This window comes from Hydractinia symbiolongicarpus, chromosome 6, assembly GCF_029227915.1.
Source record: "Hydractinia symbiolongicarpus strain clone_291-10 chromosome 6, HSymV2.1, whole genome shotgun sequence".
In the NCBI taxonomy this organism is placed as follows: Eukaryota; Metazoa; Cnidaria; class Hydrozoa; order Anthoathecata; family Hydractiniidae; genus Hydractinia; species Hydractinia symbiolongicarpus.
Genome location: NC_079880.1, coordinates 14,988,091 through 15,010,054, shown reverse-complemented (window position 1 = coordinate 15,010,054; position 21,964 = coordinate 14,988,091). Strand labels below are relative to the sequence as shown.

The following is a 21,964-nucleotide window of genomic DNA, read 5'->3' as shown; positions in this document are numbered from 1 at the left end:
CAGGTACATGTATTGAAGGAGGTGCTTGATTTAACATTAGATAGTGAAGATGATCTTGCGAAACAACTGTTCAACTGTACCACATTTGTCAATGTATCGTTCGACATCACAAATAAAATGGTGCTTAAAGTCGAGAAACATTGATTTTCAGTTGTGCCTTGCTATCCAAGATACTCTCTGTTTAATTTAAAACTCCTGACATTGTAAAGTGTTTTTTCCATAGTTTGAGTTATGTTATTGTAAGCTGTTCTCCAGCGATATCATTTTGACTGTTTTTTTGTTGTTGTTGTTGGTACTAAGCGAAACACAGCAGGTTATGAAAGTTTCCTGATACTTTCCCATAGTTTGTTATCTGAACCTTCTCTGTAAACATGTCATTTCGACGAGAACTTTTTATTTTGTACAGCAAGTTCTCAAAGTTACATTGTGTTATTTGAAATATATCAATAAAAAGTGATACTTCCATGTTTTTATTTTCTGTTTTTCTATAGCATTAGTTCACCATGTCTCTTGAATATACCATTATTTTTAACATATGCAAGACTGGCCGCGTAAGCTGAATGCAATATACACTTTTCGAAGTTGATTCCTGCCGGGGTTTGTCTAGCAAACTGAACCTCCGCTACGGGATCTCTGTACAGGCCGGTTAGCGAGATTAGCCCAATTTTTTTCCCCTTTAATACAACATATGTTCGGCCTAGGTAAGACTTGTTTCTGTATTTCGGTAATTTCCTTCACACAAAATGGCCTTCAAAATGTTAATTCATGTACAGGAAACACGAAAATTTCTCGGTATAAAAAAACTGCCATTCAAGACCTCTCTCATACCGTAATTATCCGAATTAGCACCCCTACTCAAATGACCCCCCCTCTACGAGCTGGAAAATTTAATGACCCCCCCCCCCCTTGAACCGGAAAAAGGGTGCTCAATTAGAAAACTAAGTTCTTTGGGGGAAGCGCTTATTCGAAAATGACATGAAAAAAAGAATATCTTAACAATTATTCGTAGGCTTTACTCAAATACGGTAATCAGATAATTACGGTATAGGGCAAAAGGTCGTAGCGAATGGCGGAGGTTCTTTAAGGTTTACTAAACTGCCCTCTCGTTGCCAGTTTCCTGTGCGACGCCTGATCACGTAATACCATTCGCAGATAATAGTGTTACATCGGCCACGAGAAAGCGGACGGCGCGGCGATTGGCAAGTGTCCTTTGAAGAATTTTACCGTCAAGGTTTTCAGAAAATTTCGTGGCAGTTAAGTGTCAGTAGCGTATAAACACGCACCATCTGTAATATTTGCTGCATCTTGTGTTTCCGTGGCTCTACTGCGATGTTCTCACCATAACTTGCCAATACGCAACGTGCACACATCTTTGCCTGTCAACATGCCCCGCCTGAAGCTGCAATTTTACGATTTCGTAAAGCAGACAAGCAATATTTATATTTTGGTCTATTCCGCACTTCTTACGGAGTAACGAAAATAGAAAACATTGTATGTAGTAGCAATGATTTGTTCTGTGGAGATATATGATATAGGTGAACCGTCACAAAGTTCATGGTCTAGCGTGACATTCGACATTCACACGTCTTACAGAATCTCCTCTCTCTGGTGCTTCTTAGGTTGAAAAAAACTGAGTAGCACTGGAGAGTCTCACGTCTCACGTCTATATATGGTGTACTTATTATTAAGTCATAATTTATTCGTCAATATAAAATACTTTGTGATTCCGCGAGATCCGAAAAATTTCCTCGTATTTCTGAGGCCTCTGCCACTATTCCAAAACACCATGAGTACACTCAAAATTTATAATATGTCCTATAAAAAACTGAATATATATTTCTGGAATGTTTGTGTTGAATACGTCGTCGTGGGACAGTAATCGAAGCAACTTCACAAAATTAGATAATCGTTCCAAAAGGATGGATTGCAGTTGTTCATCGAGTTGGTCACTTAAAACAAGAAAAATCAGAATAAATATGTGGGAACGGCAGGAGGGAGGGGCTACAACCTAGTCAGCTCTTTTTTTACGAAAGAGAGCCGTAAAAATGACAGTTAGGAATTATTTCATCGAAGATAATCCCCACTGCTCCATCAGACTTTTCTCAAATAGTTATTCATTTTAGATAGCGCGAGCTAGTTTACGTATATTATACGTCTTGTTTTTTATGATTTAAGTTTATTGATTCTGTTTTGTTTATCATTTTCTTATTTTTTGTGTCAAGCCCCATTTTCATATGCACTGGTTATCAGTCAACAATAAAGTAAACAAATGAATCAATAAACAAAATAAAAAAGTTACAACGGTCACCTATATGATCTAAATCGAAGAAGTACGCTTTTGTACTTTGTAAGTAATTTTTTTTCATCCGAACACAAACCGTCAACATCTGCAACTGTAAATAATTTAGGCTGTGTCCCACTGATTTTTAAAGTTTTTAAAATGGCTGAGTTTTTCTTCCATTGCAAAAGATTCTTGCAGGGTGGAGTTGCAGCAGCGTCTTGGCCCACTTATTGATAGACTTTCGACAATCTTCCCTATAACAATTAAGGTCAAATTGGTGCAAAGTGCTTTTTACCAGTATACATATACGTCAAGTTTCTGCAAAGCATGACATAATAGACACATAGCTCATAGAAGTTGATGCGTGTAAGGCAGCCATGTGTCCAGTTTCTGTACCCTTGTCTATCCTGATATGTCTTGAAATTATTTCACTTTCTGCTAAGTACTCCAAATAGAACCTAGCAATAAGTTTTGGATTGTTATTACTGCTCCACACTTTGAGCCACATTATTTTTCTACTCCATGTATCTATTGAGCCATATACAGCAATAGGGAAGGTGCTATTTTGACATCCCATTAACTTATCATGGCCATCAAGAGAATGTACCCAATTGGGGCCTTTAGACGTAAAATTTCCTTCGGCTTACTTTTTTTGAAGCATGGCTTTCTTTCCTCAAGGGCAGCTGGATCTGCTAAATACATAACTGCATGAATAACAGCTCTTGGTGCACAAAAATTGTGCGCTTTTCTCAACTTTTAATGCATAGCACGGTAGCCAAGCAGCGTACCAGGTCCCTCTAGCTCTTTTGCAACAGCATTTTGAACATCTTCCACAATTGTATTTTTATCAATAAAATAGATGTCAAAATATCGTAGGCGTCTATCGAGCGTTCTTATATTACAAGTATACTGTGAGAAGTCCAACCGAAGAAAATCCATCATTTCTTTTCGTGAAAAGTTCGACTTAACTTAAGTATGCAAGGCTTTCTCTAAAATCCTATCACTTTGCCACGCGTCGTTACGTACCCGAGCCGCCATGTTTGTTTATCTTTACTGCATGCTTTTGCACTAAATTGCCGGTACCGATGGCAGTGACAGCCATGGGCCACATACATTTTTTTATTTTTTTTATAACGTCTTTATTTATTTTTTAGATTTTATTTGTATTTTTTTTTAATTTTCTCCTTTTTCTTTCTTATTTATTTTTTCTTATGGGAGCGACGGACCACCATAGTTAGATGATTTTAACAAGCATTTACTAGCGGCAGGAATGACGCAAGACGCACACAAAAAAGCTTTGCTTCTACCTACGCTTAGCTGGAAAGGACATTTACAACACAATAAAAGTTGATAACGATGTATGTGAAAAATTTTCAGCAAATTTTTAACCTACCTCGAACGAATATTACCTATGAGAGGTATATTTTCAAACAGGAAAAGCAAAAGAAAGACGAAATCATCACAGGCTTCATTACGCGTATCATAAACACGCGACTTCAATAACGCAGAAGAAGAAATTAAAGATTTTTTTTCTTCTTGTTTGTCATGGAAACTGCGACAAATATTGCTTACGGAAAAGGACCTCACATTACAAAAATCTATCGCTAGAGACATCTAGGAATTAAAAGAATGCTTGTACTCTTAGGGCTATTTGCTTTTCAATTTCTTTGAACATTAAAAATCAAAATTTGTGAATAATGTTGGTTTTTAATGCGATTCGCACGTTGGTGTTAATTCAAGGAGGTGGTTTGCGTCACGAGGACTTCGCTGCCACTAGAGGGACGGACGTATATATTTGAATATTAACTGAAAAATCGTTAATGTTTTTCGTCTTCATAATACTAAAGAGAACATATTCTTCTTACAGGAATAAACTCTATAAAGCCGTGGCACGGAAGCTTTACGTAGTAAAGAACAATGAACAATGTTTGATTATTTTAGGTCAGGAAGAACAAAGAGTCTTTTCTTGTAACCATTTGGAAATCGGTCATTTATTGACCTTTGTTGAAACCGGACGGCAAGGTATTTTTTGATTTCGTTAAGTCGTTTATGATATTAGATCCCTATTTCTTTATGAAAAAGGTTTACAATACAGCAAGCTGCACTGAAGTATCTTGCCTGCAGTGACGGTGGATGTAAATAAATTGGGATTAGGCTCCCAGAAGAAGGTGCTGAATACACTTTCTTGCTTATTACAAGCATGAGTGCTGTCCAAATTGGACCTATAACTATTCTTTGAGAAAATCTTAAAGAGAAAAACAATCCTTCAATCACAAACAATACGACACAAGACAGAGCGAACAACATAAACGGACTAGTTACAGAACAAACACAAATAGAAAAAATGTATATCTCAAAAATATATATTATAAAAAAGAATTAAATAAAAACCCTCCTGTGCGCCAGAACTTGTGACTCTGACTGTACCTTTCCACATGTGTTACAGGACCCAACACTCAGCCTTACACAGGAGGTTGTCATAACAGGACCAGCCTGTACATTTTTTGACTAAGGACAGCAGGGTTGTCAAGCCTGAAGACCAAGTTAGTAAACTTGGGGACCTTACTGAACTGGGGTAAAGAGTCGGATCGTTACACCCAAAGACAAGCTGAAAGCAAACCTCCGTGCTAAGCTTCTTTTAAGTTACCAGAGAACAGTGAGCTGAACTTTTTACCCTCTGGGTATTGACGGTAAACTAGCTGGGGTAATACAAAACCGCTCGGATTTGCATTTTCCTTCCCTATGACCCTGGAAGTACAGGTTTTACAAACGTAATGATAAATGTAAAAGAAAGAAGGAAAAAACGGATAAACAGCGAACGTAACCAAAGAATATAACATGAATTGTTGTTGAGAATAGGGGGAGAGCATTTGCAAACCGCTCTATCGTTGCAGTGTGAATTTGTGGCGGGATCCTTAACATACGCCCAATAATGACCTGCAGTCAACGTACCGGAGTGATTATTTGTTTTTAACAATGAGGAGTTCTGATTAAACATTGTATCCGTATTACTGACAAGAGGTAGTTTCAGGAGAGACTCACGTAAAGAAACACATTCAACAACTCTGTTGTCTTTCACCAGATGTTCACTATGTTTCAAAAGATGCAGGAATAAGGTATCACTACTCCTGCTGATTTGCTTTTCTCTAGTACTCTCTCTATGTGCAAAGCATTGAGGACAAAACCACTTGTTTCCATCAGTTAGAGTTTCCAGTTCTAAAAATTTGTTGACACAAGATTGGATTTAAGATGTCATTGGCAGTGTTAAAATGTCCTGCATTTCGACTTTTACCGAGGTGGACAGGCAGGTGTTACAGCTTACGGACATTGAGATTTCAGTTGACATTTTATCTGCAGCAATCGGGGAAAATCACTTAAGTGCGTCCAAAACCACAAAAAAAATCTCTGCTACATCTTGCCGAGTATTAAATTGGAAGTCCACTTTCCCATCAGAGTGCATTTGACGTTCAAGGGCCCAGAAAAAATTCGAAGGGTGAACAGGTGACAATGATTGCTTCAGCTTCGCCATGTTGAGCGAAATAGACCTCGTAATAGGTGACAAATGAAACAATTCTGACCCACTCTGGCGCCAGAGTTTTGGGATGGCACTTAATACTTGCAAAATGACGTTGGCGTAACAAGTGTTGCCTTTGTTTAAAAAACCGATGTTTTTATAGACACTAATTGAGTGTCATTTTTATTTTGGCTAACCTTTTTAGATGGCCCCTTTTGGCGAGATGAAACACCCTTGGTCTCCACTTGGGCAACGCCTGCTTGGATTTGGGTAATTGCATTAAGGAGTCAGTTGACCAAACATTAGATTCACGTGCCAGCCAGATACAAAAAGAAGACCTCATACTGATTTCACTGAGATCATTTGCAGTAGAATAAGCAAGTTTGTTGGTGAAATCCATTCTTTTTAAACAGGCAGTGGTGATTCTTGCACAATATCCTCTTGCTCCTACTTCCACTGCGAAAAAATCTACTTGTCAGCCATTAACCATATCACATTCACTAAACAGGAATATTTGGCAACTTTGGTGGAGTGCCAAGTAATCATGTTTTCCTCACATGAGCAAGTGAGTTCCACGATAATAACACGCTCAACGCCATTTGATATAACACAAGGTCTGGTTTAAGCTCAGAAATGGCAATATGGCTAGGAAACATTTAGTTCGAGTGTGTCAGCAACGATCTTCCAATCTTTGGCCAGGTGTAGTATACCTGACACTTTAGATTTTTTTCCTTTGACCCGGTTCTCAGAAAGGTTGTTTTGTGACATTTTTTAGGAGGCTCAGAAGGAAGCTCAAAAATGAATACAAACAAAGAAATATACCTGGTCTAAGTACAGGTAAGGAGAGAACCCTTACGAAACGTACCATGTGTATTGACTATATGCGCTGAAAGATTTTGACATACTTATTACCTTGACGCCAAGGTTTTTTTAAAAAAAGAAAATATGGAGTTTATTGTTGTAAAACAATGCCTAATGTCTGAAAGGTTAAAATACATAGCTACATTGTGATGTATAGCTGATAAGTGTTGCGCATCCGTTAAAGACAACACCTTTAAGAAAAGCAACATGTACATAACTAGCAGCATGCCTAAATAATGCCTCTTTGACACTGATTTCTATAACTTTTCATCATATTCAGTTACTGATGAAGCACAATGAAAAACAGATGATGAGAAGAATACTGCTTAAAATAATAACGATGAATGTTATTCTCCATCAACTTCTACTAATAAAACAGGTTACATCAATCACATGCTAAACTGATTATTTAAATGATTGTTCATTTTGCTATTACAGTTCATAATTTTAATATATACTACAATGACTGGAGGAAGCGTGTTAAAACTTTCAGTTTTAGAGTTAGTTGGTCTGGGGTATATATTACTGACCTTCTACAGAAATATATTATATTTTACATCAAGTAATGCATTATTTTAGATTTCAATGATGTTATTATAGAATGTGTAACATTGTTAACTAGTGCATTGGGAGAAAAACATCAGAAAAAGCAAAAAAAGATACAGACATGGGATGACCGCGTGGCAGCCTCCAGTGCTAGATGGCAACAAACGAGATCATTCATCACAGATGTTGTACTAAACTCTCAGATTATTGATACCATGTGTGACATTTGTCATCTTAAAAAGGCTATCATCAAATGTAAACAATGTTTTGATCATTTTTGTGCTAATTGTGATGTTTCTATACATGCATCTTATGCACTACACGATAGAAGTTCATTTGTTGATGGATATGAATCACTATTGTTACCAACAGAAATCATAAATGATTCCTTAAATGTGGAACTATCTGGTATATATATTTATACTTACTTCATTCATTTCACTCTGAAGTTTTGGGCAAGCTATTGACTGTGCATGTGATATTGTGAACGTTCGAATTTTGTCTTTATGTAAATTTATCCAGAAAAAATTACAGTATCACCATTGTGAAAAATGTGGCTGTCCAGACATTCATGTGATTGTTTTTGATGACATCGGTGTTGTTATAAATTATAGAGGTAATTTTTAGTAGTCTTTGTAATGTTCTGAAATTCACTGGGATTAGACATCTATCAATGTTGAACAAATCTTTTATTTTTAGGGAGGTTTAAGTTACACAAATATATGTATGCGTGTAATTCATGCCTCCATAAATATAATCCCTTTAATATCAAGTGTGTGATAGAATCTGGGTATTGGCCTGGTAGTCCAAATGTAAGCAGTTACTTGATAGACGTTGAACTAATGCAGCTATTCAATCAAAAAAAGAATGCCTGGTGCTGTTGAAATGCTTTTTTGCATGGCTTGGATGATTTTTCTGTTATTCATGGAAGGATAAACATTATGTCTAAGTGTATACTCTCATGCATATTATTTCAGTTCACAAGTCTATTTAGTCAATTTTTAAGGTGTGCTTCACAATTGTCAAGTTCATGCAGGACTTTGTTTGGTTATGAAAGGAAGATCTGGTAAAGTGTAATAAGATTTCAATGTACAATTTAGGTTGGTAAAATTAATGCTCAGACGTTTTAAAGAGCTTTCAAAGAATGGACATATTGTCGGTTGTCATGTGGATGGCAATTGTAAATTATACCGCTATCGATCAGGTTTTTTTTTTATGCTTTGACTTACCCTTTTAGAGACTTTTGAAAAGAATTTATGTGTGATCGTAATCTAATAGGAGAAAAAAAGCATCGTATTACACTTTGTCGATAATGCAAAAGTTGAGACATATCTTCGCAAAATCTATAGAAACAAAAAGGTAATTGTTAAAAAAAAGTAATTGTTAAAAAATCATACAGTATACATACTTGTGACATTACGCTATATATGTTGTTTATATACATTTTATACTCTCACTTGATATTTTAACTCCATTGCAATATTAGATACTTTTTGCATGTGAAATATTCCTTCTTTAAATAGGATGAAAATGATAGCTACAGTGGTGGAGTCTGGAATGCTGCGAAGAATGTTAATAGAAAAGCTGCAACTTTGGATGAAACTGGACTTGAAGTTGCAACACGTCGTCATAGAATTGGACAGAAAGCACTTAAGTGTTTCAAGGAAAGTTGTTTGGCTACCCATTATATTTGATGAAATACTTCATGGTTGATCAAAATGTCAGTATTGCCTATTAGATGTGATGTGTACTCTTTGGAAATTTGTAAAAAAGCATGAGGCTTTAGGTAGTAGAAAAGGTCACTCTTTGGACTGTCAGGTAAAGAACGGAATGGTAGTTTGATTGTTGTGGACTTTGATTATGGCATACTTTGATATTGAATATAGGGTTGACTAACATTACTATTTAGTAATCTACACTCTGTGCTAGGTAATTTGGGATGGCGAGTGGATTAAGGGCATGGATAAAACTTCTGCAGAAGAGAATAAGTTTATAGTTTCTTATTAAGTTGTGGAAATATTTCAAAACTTCAACTTCCAGAGAGTAAGTTTTATTCACTTTCATGTATAAAAACTGGTAGAGGTTTCTGAACGTTGAAATTTAAAACTACTTGACCACGATCTTAACAATTTGTTTATGTAAGAATTAATAACTGCTTATTTAAAATTGTGAAAAATATTACCCATCAATCAAAAGTTACAAGTAAAAAACAGAAGAGTAAGGTATCCACCCCTGAACTGAATAGGGTTAATAAATGCCTTTTCAAAATAATTATATTCGTGATATATAATTCTTGCTTTTAGCCTGAAATAAATGAAAATACATCGGATCATTGAGACAGTCAGGTATTAATTGTTTTCTTTTAACATCCATAATAAAGAAACAAAGTATATAACAGTGAACATCTTATTGGTATTGTACAGGCAAGAGTTAAGTTTTCTGTGTTATTGAGGTAAAGTGAGTAATCTCAATTTTACTGATGCTTGTTTAAAAGGTGTAAATGTTAAAGTCTTCTTTTCAGTGAAAGTTTTTCCTTATTTCAGAGGAAACATAGCAAATCAAAAAGGCCCGAACGATTATACCCATTCTGTTTGAAAATGAGATATAAATGGAGTACACATTTAAAAAAAAAACATCACAACAACAAAAACGTCAAGAATGCGTTAAAATTGCCAAAAGAAAGATCCAACGGGATAAAATATTCGAAGAAAAGGCATTGTATTGTATAACAAAGAACAAGAACGAGACAACAAAAAAGACAAAACTTTGTCTCGCTGGAGCTATTATGATGTTGTTGTCATTAAGGAAAATTACTCCAGGCACAGAAAGAAATGCGCTACAACGACAAATGACCATGTTACGTCTGTTCCACCGTCATTAATTGAAGTGGAGGAGCATGAAAACTACAATCCCGTTTTTTTAGACAAAATTGTTGCAAAATTTAGAAACGACAGCATTGGGAAGATATGTCGAACTGACAAGACTATCATACTAATCGGATCGCGATTTTTCTGGCAATTGAAAGGGAAAAGGGACAAAGTGTTCGAGGTGTCAAGGTCAGTAAGACAGGACATGAGGCGCATAGCTCATTGTTATAACAACTTTAAAGTAAAGAAAGATGTGTTACATGAACACAATGATAGTCATGACGGAATTTTGACTGTCTGATACGTTCCATCGAGGAGTACACAAAAAACAGCACGTAAGACATAAAAGCTGGCTTGAAGGAAAATCTTTATTACCTGATCAAAAGAGCAGCACGAGTATTGCAGTTCCACTTGTTTAATCAAGGTAGAGATGAGAAAGCAGAAGTCGGTAGATTTTAGTTTCTAGGAAGAGGTGGAAGCAATATTTATTTGCAGATGCTACTAACAAGCTAAACACCAACAGACAGATAAATCTAAGAAAACCCCAAACACTCCCACTTGAAGAAGATTCAACCAAACTTCGGGAACATGTTATAAAGAAAATTCAAGAGCTGTGTTCTGCCTTTCATTACGATGATCTACAGATTTATACAGAATTGATAAATGTAGCCAAGACAAGGCTAACTTTGTTGAATGGGAGAAGAGGTATGTGTATTGGCTTACAATTTCTGTACTGTAATTACCATTTGCAGACTTTATTGGCTAAAATTGCTAAAATTAACTCCCCTGATTCTTTCCTCTTTGTGTTATGAGTGTTGAATAATTTATGATATTCCACCTCTGTTATATTATATGATTGACGCAGGAAATTTGTAAACATCTACTAACACATGTTTTGTTTAAAAAATAAATAGCTTTATAAAACTTAGTCTACATACTAACCAACTGTTGGCTTTGTGACAAAGCGCTGCGGAATGTCTTAGGTTCAAACCCCGTCCGAGCCATGGCAGAAACTATAAAAGCGTGGATTGATCCTTTGTGCTTATCGTTCTCCATGAGAATAGCATTGATATCACGCCTTACGTAGCTCTAATGGGAGCTTTAAATGCACTAGGACCACTTCGTAGGACCCTCGTTGGCACCAGTATCATTAGAATCTGAATAGACTATCCTGGGTAAATAACAGTAATGATATATTTGCATTTATACTAATTCAAAATACTTTTTCAGGTGAAGAACCTGCTAGGATTCAATTGAAGATTTTCATGACGCCATGAACAACGCATGGATCGATAACCAACGTGTAAATAAGCTGGATGATATTGACCAGTTATTAGTGAGGGAGCTTAAGATAATGTACATGTGTGGCAAGGGTAACAATAACCTGGTTCCTATTTTAATTCCATCAGACACAGTCGAGGCATTGAAAAAAGTAGCGAACGAAGATTTTAGGAAAGTTGATTCTGTGTTGCCTACAAATAAATTCTTATTTGCAAGTTCCCAGTCTTCAGAAAATCATCTGTCTGGTTGGCACGCAGTGATTTCTGTTTGCCAATCTCTCGATTTATAATGTGGACGAGACATTATCGCTACGAAAAACAGACATCGAATTAGCACGTTGCCTCCTTGAATGTGCCCAAAAATGACCGCGATCTCTTTTACTCCCATATGGGCCACTTTGAAGACATTAACAAAAATGTGTACTAGGCACCTTTAGCCATCCAAGAAATCACGAGAATTGGAAAGCAACTGAGGAGTATAGACAAAGGTAATTTTGTAACTATAGTTGAAAATATATATTTACTGATAAAACAGAAGTGTTGGTTTTATTGAAAAAATTCTTTTTAATTAAACAAGTCTACAATCTCGTCCATAATATATTGGGACAAACTAAGCTTAAAATTTGTTTTAAAAAAACCCATTCAATTCTATATACTTTTTAGGCAATTTTATAGGTTCGAAAAGAGAAAACCAGACAACGACACAAAAGTTAGATGCATCAATAAAGTTGTCAACACCGTTAAGGCTGCGTAAAAAGAAATCTTCAGCTATGACAGTTCAGCAAATAACAATGTACAAGGAAAGTGAATTAAGAAGAACGACACTGATATAAATCTAAAAGCAGATAATACAGATATGAAACAGAGTAAGAAAGGAGAACTCCAGGCAACCAAAGTATGTTGTTTACTTTCTTTACTTGTTCCTAATAGCTTGTGGGCACACACACTTTTTTCCCCTCTAATATAGGAAAAATACATTAATGAGTGAATAAAGAAGTTAGATCCTATAGGAGCTAGAATTACAAATTTTGTAACAGAAATCGTTATAGATAACTTGTTTCTAATAGCTTGCCCACACACACTTTTTTCACCTCTAATATAGGAAAAATACAATTCTAAATTAGTGAAAGAGAAGTTAGATCCTATAGAAGATAGAATTACAAATTTTGTAACAGAAACCGTTACAGATATATAAAAGAAGAAAATAATTTACAAAGAGGTGGCTAGCCACCGCAATGATGAACCCAACCTGTTAGGCCTTTGGAAATAAGCTAGACGGTTGTACTCCTCTAGTGAAAATGCCTCTAAAAGCACAATTCTCCCTTCTTACAAGGAATTAATTAAAAAAATAGAAAAAATAAAAAGGACACAACACATTTGAATTTGAATGAGATGAACTGAACTTTAACTAAGGGCAGGTAGGTTTCGACCTATATTTCTGAACCTAAGTACCCTGGGTGTCTACCTGGGTCACCTCAAAGAGGCCCGCGGACGGTCATAAGCAGAAACTAGATCTCTATCTTCCTAAAGTAATCTTTACCGCTTTCTGTTCAACTGTGCTATTCTTTGATTTTAACTCTGGAAATAAAACAAAAATTAATCCTCAAAAAATTATTTTTTTATAAAAAATCGCTATTGGCCCATTGAGCTCTTTTAAATCATATTTTCCTCAAAACATCTTATTGCAGTTGACTTAAAACCAGGAAATGTGTTAGTCCAAGGTGGAATGAATGAAAATTTGTTTTTAAATTATCTGATCTTTCTCTTACAACAACTTCCTGTGCTAGTTCGATGTCATCCACTGGTTCCAAAAAAAGATATTGCATTTACATTATTGTATTTGGGACCTGAGCTGGTTAATCCACAGTTGAACATTAGCAGCAAACCTAACGCTATGACAGACATTTTTGCATTTGCCAAAACAATGTATGAAATACTTTTTCCCGATCAAAATGTCAATATTTTTATATCTCCTTTTCAATATATGCAAGCCATCAAGAGTGACTGGCGTCCCGAAATTCCACTAACCAGTGAGATTTTTTTTAATATTTCTATTGAAAAAGGCATGGAGTAAAGACCCTCTACCCAGGCCCTATGCGGAAGAAATTTACCAAGAAGCAGAAAAAGTGAAAGTCCATATTAAAATCATGTTAAGTGCAACAGCTGACTTTAATGAAGTTGATCATCAGGTGTGTAATTTATTTCTCTCTTTTTTGGAACAATGTTTTTGCAGTTTATCTTCTGTATTCGTAAACCTTTTTATAAGTACCAACCTCGTATTAGCATGACATGAAAAAGTTTTCCAAGATATTGTTATTGGGAGTGAAAGCTTGGATTATAATATTTTAAAAAAAAATCCTGATATATACAAGTCAAAAAATCTTATAAAAAACCCGTCCTACATTTTTAAAAGAAGAAATTAATTTAATTAATAGGTAAAAATAATAGTCTGTATCTGTATCAATGCCACAAAATCTCAGTTTGAGGACTTTATCTAAGCAGAATGCTGAAAATTTGTAGATTTTGTTTATTGGAACACTTGAATATTTTATTATCATTGTTTGATAACAAGATAATTAATATTAACAGGTTTTTATGGTTGGCTTGTAAGGTCAGAGACTTATCTTATGTGTATCTTTTTGTGTTACATTAGGTACATAAATTTTTGTGGACATCTTTGCTCAAAACTGCAAAATCAATAATAATTTGTCTGCAACACATTTTGTCCATAAATTGCTTTTGTAAAGTGTTCCATCTGGTCATATCTATGCAACTTCTCTTAAAGATCGATTTAGTTGTATGTTTTTGTTAATTACATAATTATTTGGGGAAAGAACAAAAACAAATATTACCTATGATTTTGTTCAACAATGTACAGAGATGCATCATAGGATTAAAATTGCTGTGAAAATAAGGACTGGCAAGTTACAGTTATGATGAATAATCACCTTCACCGTAGCAATGCATTTTAATGCACATTCTGTTACCGGCTTGTTTAATTGTTTTACCATATTGAGACTTTCATTCTCGATACTGCCATCTTACTCATTACGTTTACATTACTTTTGTTATTTAGGCTTTTCCAAAGGTTAGTTCTGATTTCAAGGCCGTTGGATCAAAAACACAACCCGTAGTTGCTAGTGATGATTAGACTGGGCAAGCAATGCCTGAATCAAACATTTCCACCTTTCCTATTGACACCTGTCCAATGGAAAGGCAGATAAAAAAGATTATTAAGTGTGATATTGTTGAGTATGAGGAAATTCAAGAAAAAGGGAACAAGAAGAGTGTCTCAGATGTTAATTTAAAACTGACATTGAGAAATAAAAAGAAAAAAAGAAATCCCCATGCAACTGCAGTATGTAATCATTCAAATTTTTTTATTTCCCACTATTTAACTTCGTGTATGTTGTAGCCCGAGGTTTCTTTGAATTGTACTTTTGGCTAAAATATACTGTCACAGGGTTTTGTGCAAAGAGAATGTTTTGCATTTTCAGAGAGTCTTCCATCTAAGTCCAAAGTCTCACAACTATGAAAGTTAAAGTTGCTTTCTATTTGCCTCCGTCGAATTTTGCAAATTTACAATGTGCTGCAATGGTAAAATATTTTAAGTTTTACATGTTTTTTATAAATTTTATAACTATCCTTAAGAAATAAAAAATAGATAAAAAATAAAAATCTCGATTTGTTGAACACTGTACACATCTGTGTCAGAATGTTCCAATCTGAGGACTTTTGCTGGAAGCGAAAGCCTGATGAAATTGTTGAATTTTGTTTGCCTACTTGACTATTTTTATTATCGTTGCTTGATTAGAAACTATTCACAAATACTAATTCTATTGGGATAACAAAATGGTGTATGCATCAAAGTAACCATAGAAAAACTTGTCTGACATTACACACAAAATAAAAAAAAAATAATGTGAGAACCAGTAATATTTTTAGAAATAATATGAGGACTTTTAGCATTTTTTATCCACAGTTTTCTGAAACTGAATAAATCACCTGCAATGTGCTCAAGCCAGCAAAGCGAGAAACTTTGTGATATTATTGCATCAACTCTGTTGAACTAAAAATTATAAATATAAAATTTCCGTGCTTCTGATAAGAATGTTTTTCTACTCTTGAAATGTCAATGAATGAATAGCAACAGAATGTAATCGTTTCAATTGTTTTGACACTGCTTGACTTCGTGTATATTGATGCCCGTGGTTGCTTTAAATTGTATTTACTGCCAACAGCAATGTCACACGTTCTTGTACAAAGAGAGTTGGTTGTTTTTTATTTTACTACGTCTATCTATCTATTATTATCACATACCCGTAGCCAAGGCTGTACTTTCCATATTATTTTGTCTGTCTGTCCGCCAAAAAGTGTCGTGCAACGGACACAGGAAATAGCGTCTAATATAAAGACGAACGACCCCGTGGATTTTTCCACGGGACAACGACCAGTATCAAATAATTCGCGATATGATTAAGGCGGGAATTTTGTACACACAGAAAAACGCATTTATTTAAAAAAAAAAAAAAAAATGAATTGAAAAATTTAGTCCATATATTTTTTTTTTTTTTTTTAAGAAACTGTTTAGGCATATCATAAAACAGATATTGCAATCCTATTCTTGTTTAATATCAGTTTTATTCGCTCTTAGTAAGATGATATTTCACTCGGCTGGCCCTCGTAAAACATTACTTACCTGAAGTGGGTAAATCTTGATATTCAACACATGGGCATGCAATATCTTCTTATTTTTATTTGGTTTTATACATTCTATAATGTATAATAATTCATACTTATTCATTAGGATAAAAAACGCGCAATACCTAAGTCAACTTTGTAAACCGTCTTGGTAAAGGCTATATTATGTGCATGGATAATTTCTATACATCTCCGTACGTTATATATAACCTTCGAATGCAACACAAAACAGCAGCATGTGGTACCATTCGACCTCATAAGGCTTGCCTGTTCAAACAAAATCAGCAAAATTTAAAAAGAACGGTGAGTCAATTGCAATGTCATTGATAACAAGCTTGTTGCGTTCCGTATCCTAAACCGTAAGCATGTGAAATTACTATCCACTGCTTACAACTCCCACCTTAGTGATACTGGGAAAAAGCATTGACAAATCAAGGAGAAAATCGAGAATCCAGAATCATACTTATGCACAATAAATATATGTGTGGTGTTGACAGCAACGATCAGGCGCTACAGTATTTAGCATTTTCACGTGAAAGCCACAAATAATGGAAAAAACTAATTTAGTCTTGGTGAATGCAGTCATCCTATACTATGAATGGAAAATGGCAACAAATTTCCAAAACAGACTTTGAATAAGTGTGATACGTAAATTAGTGGAAGAATCTACTTATGCTCTTACTCCACCTTGTGCTCCTGTCAATTTAAGACTTTCTGGTAGACATTTCCCCAGAAAAATATCTGTAAAAGGAAAAAAAAACAGTTAGTCGATCATGTCGTGTATGCATTCCCGCTGAAAGGAAAATGGATGATGACCTTAAAGAGAATCATCTTATGAGTGTGGAACCTTGTTTTTTGCTTTATCGTAATTATAAAGATTTCAGTGATAACCATATATCCAAATGATGTCTGAATAAATGAAAATTGTTTACAATACAGCAAGCTGCACTGAAGTATCTTTACTACAGGGACGGTGGTTGTCAAAACTGGGATTAGGCTCCCAGAAGAAGGTGCTGAATACACTTTCTTGCTTCTTACAAGCATGAGTTCTGTCCAACTTGGACCTAAAACTATTCCTTAAGAAAATCGTAAAGAGAAAAGAAACTTTACCGGGAACATTTTAGTGTATATTTTTCATTTATATATCTTGAAATTATGTTTTACTTGATAAGAAGTTCCTCTTACATTCCTAATATTTGACTAACGAAGCATAGGTTCTGGTCCAATAAGAACAAGCTAAGCATGGTTAATAGACAGATTGCCAACTTTCCTATTAATTGTGTGAGTGGGATAATAAGTGGAGTTGTCACTCTCGCAAGATAAGACCAGTGCAGTCAAACCCCCCCTTGCTGGGATATTTTTTGTTTTTGTTTTTTGTTTTTTTTTCCTGACAAAAATTGGCGGAGTGCAACCAACTGATACAATAAAAATATCTGATAATGCAAAGACTAATCCCAAAATACAATGTTCGAAATGACATTACCTTGTAAAAATACCAGCAATGTATTGATAGACATGAACCTAGCACAACTCTGCCACATTTTATGCTCTAATGTAGAGTCCCAAACGACACTTTAAACGAACTAACGGAGCGCTATCAACCGTCAAAACCTTAACTATCAATACAACGACATACATTTCAACCGACACAGTTTAGAAAAGATAACATTTTTATTACTTTTTTTTTCTTTCTATTTTTTTTGAAAATAATTGACAAAGAGGTGGCAAGCCACCACAATGATGAACTCAACCTGTTAGGTCTTTGGAAATAAGCTAGAGGTTGTACTCCTCTAGAGAAAATGCCTCTAAAAGCACAATTCTCCCTTTTTACAAGGATTTAATTAAAAAATATAAAAAATAAGGACACAACACATTTGAAAAGATGAACAGAACTTTAACCAAGAGCAGGTAGGTTTCGACCCATATTTCTGAACCTAAGTACCCTGGATGTCAAGCTGGGTCACCTCGAAGAGGTCCGCGGACGGTCATCAGCAGAAACTAGACATCCCTATCTTCCTAAAGTAAACTTTGACCACTTTCTGTTCAACTGTGCTATTCTTTTTTAACTCAGGTAATAAGTGGAGTCGTTACTCTCAAAGACAAGATCATGTGTGATCAACCCCCCCTGCTAATATTTTTTTTGTGTTTTTTTTTTTTTTAACTGGGGTAATAAGTGGAGTCTTCACTCTCCAAAGACAAGAACTAGTATGATCAAACCCCCTTGCTAACTAAATTTTTATTTGATTTTGTTTTATTTTTGACTGGGGTAATAAGTGGAGTCGTCACTCTCCAAAGACAAGACTGAGTGTAGTCAAGCCCCCTTGCTGACTCATTCTGGTTAAAACATTCTTACCTCAGCTCTTCTAAAAAGAAAACATATGACTCGTGACTGTTAATAAGGCGGTCATCACATAAAATTACTGCTCTATCGTTGCAATGTATCCACCTGTGAACCATTTGGTCGAAGGCTATGGTTGTTAGTGACCATTATTTAAGTTGCCGCAATGGTTGATAATAGCCCTAATTGAAAATTTTTACGAAATTTCACTTTATAACGTTTTCTTTTGGATACGTTGCTGGGTACGTTGTTGTTTTTAATTGTCGTCACGATATATAATAAAGTAGCAAGCAAGCTAGGTAATAGTTATAATTTTACGGGGTAGCGATAGAAAGAAAAAGTAAGTAATATTCTAATACTTTTGACGCAAGACAGTCCGTCTTTTACAAATACTTACTTATGTGGAGTGCATACAAATACCTATCTACGTGTCCTTTTAGATGGAGTACAAAGTAAAGTCCTCAGTCCAAGCCTTAGATGCCGAAACTAGGCATTGGCTTAATGCTGTAGTGGTAGAGATTAGTGGAGAGAGGCTGAAAGTTACTTGGACAGGTTATGCAAAAACGTACGACTGTTGTCTTGTTGTCATTAGCAATGTGAGGATACCAATACTAAAACGGTCGTTGGTGTCAAGGAATGATTGATGATGAGGTGACAAAACAGCAAGCTGTAATGATAATACTTGTCTAAGGACAGGTGGTTACGTCTATGTAGATTATTTTTTTTTGATTTTGAGATAACAAGACAGCAAGCTGTGATGATGGAACTGGTCTAACGACCCTTGAAGTTAAAATTGTAGAGGTTACACCCTCTAAAGATCAAAACGCAATGCAAGATCTCCCTTTTTGCAAGGTAGATTGTACCCTCTAAAGATTCCGAATTAATCCATAATCTTCCTTGCTGCAAGGATTTGGCGAAATATACATTGACCACTTTGGCTAACATAAAAGTAATACAGTACACCAGAACAAAGAAAAACAAACTTCGAGTACAAATACCTGTCCACAGAAGACATTGAACAAAACAATGATGAACAACAGCTACAGTCAGAAACAATAAAAACAACCGATTCAAATTGAATCAAGGAGTACATAAAATAAATAAAACTTATTATAAAGTGAATATCCTTTAACGGATAAATGTTAAAGCAATTCAGAACGAATTCTTAGGCAAAAAAAACAAAACAAAACAGGCAACGATCTGTGCGCCAGAACTTATGACTCTGGCAGTAGCTTTACACGTGTTAAGGGGCCCAACACTCAGCCCTACGCGTATATTGCTGCAATGGACTAGCCTAACGACAGGATCAATATGTCGTAATTGAGGTTTTATGCTATCAAGGTCGAAAAATTAGCACAAATGGAAAAAACTTATAACACCATTTGGCTCTCTTAAAAGTAAATCAGTTCAGCAGGTTCGTCAATCCTAAAGGCCAAGTGAGCAAACTTGGTCTCCCTACTGAACTGGGGTAACAAGTGGGATGGTCAACCCCAAAGACAAGACAAAATGTCAAGCCCCCTTGCTATGCTTCTTACATGGTCTCAGAAAGAAAAGGGAGTGAGCAAACTCCACTTTCCCGGTGAGTTTACCAATCAATGGTCAGCTCGGGTAAATTGCAACCGCTAGGAAAATTTCCTCCTCCAATTTACCTTGTTGCAGAAAATAAGGCTAACATCTACTAAAGAACAATATGTAAGCTGAGCGATTGTTCAGTTGTGATGATTCTGATGATGAGGTCACAAAACAGTTAGCTGTAATGATAACACTACTTGTCTAATGACAAACGTTAGTAAAATGTAGAGGTCCAACCCTCTAAAGTTTTTGCATCTAAGCAAAATCTCCCTTATTACAAGGATTTTATTTAAATAATCCATTAACCATAGCAGGACAACATTAGGAGCACAATACAAACATTTATAAAAAGGATAGACACAGCAACACAAAAGCAATTCAAACCGAATCAAATAGGTACACATAAAATAAAAAAATAAATAAAACTTATCTAAACAAGGTATCCTAAAACGGATAAAATTTGAAATGAATCTTAAAGAATGTAAATTGAAGTAATCAACTATCTGTGCGCCAGGGCTTGTGAACCTGGTCATAGCTTTCCACATGTGTTACGGGTACCCAACACTCAGCCTTACACAGATAGTTGTTACGGTGCGCCAGCCACAGAAGTGTACCAGCCTTTCCTAACAGGGGTGGTGTCCCAAAATGGTAGATATAAAGGACAGGCAGAGTAGATTACAACCCCATAAGGCTAACCGAAGTAATGGCACGGTCGTCACATTTAAGCCAGGTGTTATGCTTGTCTTTCATAAAAGCCCAGTAATGGCCTGCCCTAGAGTGCCGGAGTGGTTGATGATCGCAACTAAAGTGAATGTGTTATTGAAACTGCCTGCCTGCCAAACATGGCTAAGGTGTTTGAAAAAATCTTATTTGAACAGATAAGTGAGTTCATGGAGGGGAAAATGTCCCCTATCTTGTCTGGATTCAGGAAAGAATACAGTAGCCAACATGCTCTTTTAAATCTAATGTGCTTTCTTCAAAAAAAGTTAGACTCAAAAAAGTGTGTTGCTGCCTTGCTCATGGATCTAAGCAAGACTTTTGACTGTATTAACCACAAGCTACTTATTGCTAAGCTTCATGCTTATGGATTTTCTTCTAGTGCATTATCTTTTATTTGGAGCTATTTAAAGCAGCGCTTTCAGAGAGTAGGTATTGATGGGGTTTTTGGTTGTTGGAAGGAAATTTTTTCTGGCATACCACAGGGGTCAATTTTGGGGCCGTTACTGTTTAACATATTTTTTAATGATTTTCTTTTTCAATATGACGTGAATATGCCGCCCTGCTCTGATATTCTAGTGTGTAACTATGCTGACGATAATACGTTTTGTGCATCAGCTGAAACCTTTCACGAAGTAAAATATATGTTAGAACAACTTTTTAGGTCAGCAGCTTTATGGTTTTCCGATAATGGCTTGCAATTAAACGCAAGCAAATGCGATTTTATAATATTCGGAAAGCCAGAAAGTCCACAAATCCGGCATTTAAATTTAAATGGAGCAATTTTATCTGCATCCAAATGTGTAAAGCTTCTCGGTATTAAATTTGACAGTCAACTTACTTCTGCAGATCATATAAACACACTGTGCAAAAGAGCTAGCTGTAAATCTAATGCCCTGAAGAGAATTTTCTGGATTGTTGATAATAAACAGAATAGTTTATCATATGCAACATTCATAGCATCTGAGTTCAATTATTGTCCTTTAGTCTGGGGATTTAATAGCAGGAAATCTATTTCAAAGGTGGATAGAGTTTTAAAAAGGGCAAGGTCTCAGTCTAAAGTGGAATCCATTTCTTCTACGAAAAGAATTCAAATGCAACATTGTAGACAATTACTAAAAGAGGTCTATAAGACGAAATGGAAATTGAATCCTTCCTACATGGAAGGTGTGTTTCAGTTTAGAAATGATACTGGATATAATTTAAGGTCATCAAGTGCTTTAGTTAGACCTAGAATAAAATCTTCAAAATATGGGCTGCAAACATTTGAATATATAGCCTCCCAAT

At 35.5% G+C, this 21,964-nt stretch overlaps 1 pseudogene; it reads right to left on the bottom strand.

Annotated features, from left to right (window-relative positions):
* Window positions 1-1,013: 1,013 nt before the first annotated feature.
* On the bottom strand, window positions 1,014-4,768 carry LOC130647803 (uncharacterized; annotated as a pseudogene).
* Window positions 4,769-21,964: the final 17,196 nt, after the last annotated feature.